The sequence below is a fragment of the Phymastichus coffea genome, unplaced genomic scaffold, assembly GCF_024137745.1.
Source record: "Phymastichus coffea isolate CEN01 unplaced genomic scaffold, Cenicafe_Pcof_1.1 PCOF00018, whole genome shotgun sequence".
NCBI classification, from domain to species: Eukaryota; Metazoa; Arthropoda; class Insecta; order Hymenoptera; family Eulophidae; genus Phymastichus; species Phymastichus coffea.
The window spans coordinates 180,020-182,663 of record NW_026706829.1 but is presented as its reverse complement, the minus strand read 5'-3'; positions in this window follow the sequence as shown (position 1 = coordinate 182,663).

The window sequence follows — 2,644 nt, the reverse complement described above, 5'->3', positions numbered from 1 at the left end:
CGATCGCTTGTGCAGCGCGATGTCCACAGTCTCAAGAATTGTCTTAATTCCCGTCTTCACTATCATGTTTATGTTCTTTTGTATGTTTGCAGCCTTGGCCATTTTCGTCGCCGTCTCTTGTATGAGCCACAGCAGTTCCGTCATGTCTCGTGTATCGTTTGTTATTATCGGTGTTCGTCCTGTCGTTGGTTCTTGGCTGTCAGCGGCAGAGGCGTAGCTCACCCCGCTGCCGCCGCTTGACACACTGTCCGTCCTCTGTCGTCTAGGTAAGTTCAGTAGGTTCGTGTCGTTTTTTCGTGTCTTTCTCCCCATTCCCGTGCACAAAGTGCGGCCCTCAAAATCAGTGCCGCTGCCCGTGGCCACTGGGGTTTTCAACCGATCGGAACCCGGGGTGGATTCCTTCTGAGAAGGAGTCACCACTTGAGGTACATTAGTGTTTTCATTGTGCATATTCATATTTATTGTTTTGTCCTGTTGTGCTGAAGGTCCCTCGTGGTCGCGACTCCACGAACCGCGGTGGGACAACGCACGGCCCCTGAGGTCCCCCCCCCTGTATGTTTACCCTGTGTGTTCAGTGTTCCCCCCTGTGGTGTGTGTGTGTATGTAAGTGCCCATAGGCAAACCCGGGCTTTGTTCACGGGGAGAGCCCGTTTAGAGAGATCCCCTTCACTCGCTTTCGGGCGGCTCCGTTTATAGGAGTCCCCTACCATTCGCTTTTCGGTAAGACCCGTTGATAGGGTCGCCGAGCATTCACTTCCCCGGTTTGCCAGAAGGCGTGTGTGTGTGAGTAGTGTGTGTGTGTGTGAGTGTTTGCGTAGTGTGTGTGTGTGTGTGTGTATAAGTGATTAATGGTTGGACACATCGGCAGAATACCATTATCTTTTGCGTCATTTGTGAGCCATATCTTCCTCTTGGCCGTGTCCGTTATGGCGTTGCTGCTCAGAGCATTGACGCGACGGACAACGTTTCCACCGGGCACGTCGTGGACGTTGGAAGCTAGCATTTGCCCAGTGAGGTGTTACCACTCACTGGACCAGCCCGGCAATATTATTATTATTATTATTATTATTATTATTATTATTATTTTTTTATGGTGGTAAAAAAATAGGATAAATCCTCATGGACCATAACGGTTGGAGTGTGACGGCAGTTCACCGAAGCTACCCACCTACACTCTCCCACCCGCCGTGTGACGTGACTCGCTGATCCTCTCAGACCGGGCTGTTTCAAGCGATCTATCAATCGAGCGCAAGGAGCCTCCGGGTCGTTGAAGACCAGCTGACCGCCCAAATCCCGCTTCTCTTCAACCGGAGGGTAAACCGTCCGAGGAAGAGTAGTAAAGTCCACCTACACCATTCTCCAGCGGGGAACCGCGTAAGCATTACTTCCCGCTGGAGAACCGCGTCAAATCCTCTCGTTGTCCACGGGTCCTGTATCGTTTCGTTACGTCCGTTTATTCACATTCATTCATTTGTTCATACCATTTACTCTCGCATTCTTCTCGTCTAACACTCGACTTCCAGGCAACCGTCCGCCTTTTTCTCTCGTAGGATAGTCTCAACGTACGTTGCCGTTACCGTCCAGTAGTCTTGTCTTGTAGCATCTTTGCCACAATGTTGTTGGGCGTGAGGTTTCCAAGTGTCGTCTCCAGTCTTTGCCTTTCGTCGTTCCAGTGTGAGCATTTAAAAATGTATGCTCTGCGTCATCACATTTGTGTCCACAGTATTTACAGTCGGCGCTGTTAACTTTGTCTCTGTCAAACAGATATTTCCTGAAGTACCCGTGGCCGGTAAGAAACTGGGTCAGGTAAAAATTCACTTCCCCAAATTGCCTCTCCGTCCACGGTCTCAGGTCGTCGATGAGTCGTCTAGTCCATGCTCCGTTCGTGCTCATCCTCCATTGTTTGTTCCAGTCCGTCATCGTCCTAGTTCTTTCGTCCTGGGCGGCTTCCGTTCTGGTCATGTCACTGTTTCGTTCGTACACGCGTTTCCGCTCTCTGGCGAGCATGTTTATCGGGATAACCCCCGCCACCACCAGGACAACCTCAGCCGAGACTGTCCTGTAGGCGCAGGCTATCCTCAGTGCTCCCTGTCTTTGTACGTTTGTCAGTCGTTTGCAGTATTTCTTGACCCCCAACGCGTCGGCCCACACCTCCGCCCCGTAGAGCATGATCGAGTGGGTCGTTGTCATCAGTAGTCGTCTCTTCCATTGTCTCGGTCCAAATGTATTTGCCATAAGACGACTGAGAGCGGAAGTCCTCTCTGCCGTCTTCCTCGCTGTCTGTTGTATGTGCGGCCAGAAGGTCATCTTCGTATCTAGGGTCACCCCCAGATACTCGACCGCCCTACTGGTCCGCAGCGATACCTCTCCGACTGTCATGGGAATCAGGGTATTAATCCTGCTTCCCGTCAGAAGGATGAGTTCTGTCTTGGCCAGGGCAAGGCTAAGTCCGCGTTCAGTCATCCATCTATTGATTCGTAACATCGTGCGGTTCAGAAGCATTTGCGCCAGCTCCGGGGTACGGGCTATTATCACCACAGCCACATCATAGGCGTAGGCAACCAGCTCCACCCCCGGTGGCATCGGTAGTCTTAGTAGTGCGTCGTACAGTATGTTCCAGAAGTCGGGTCCAAGGATTGAACCT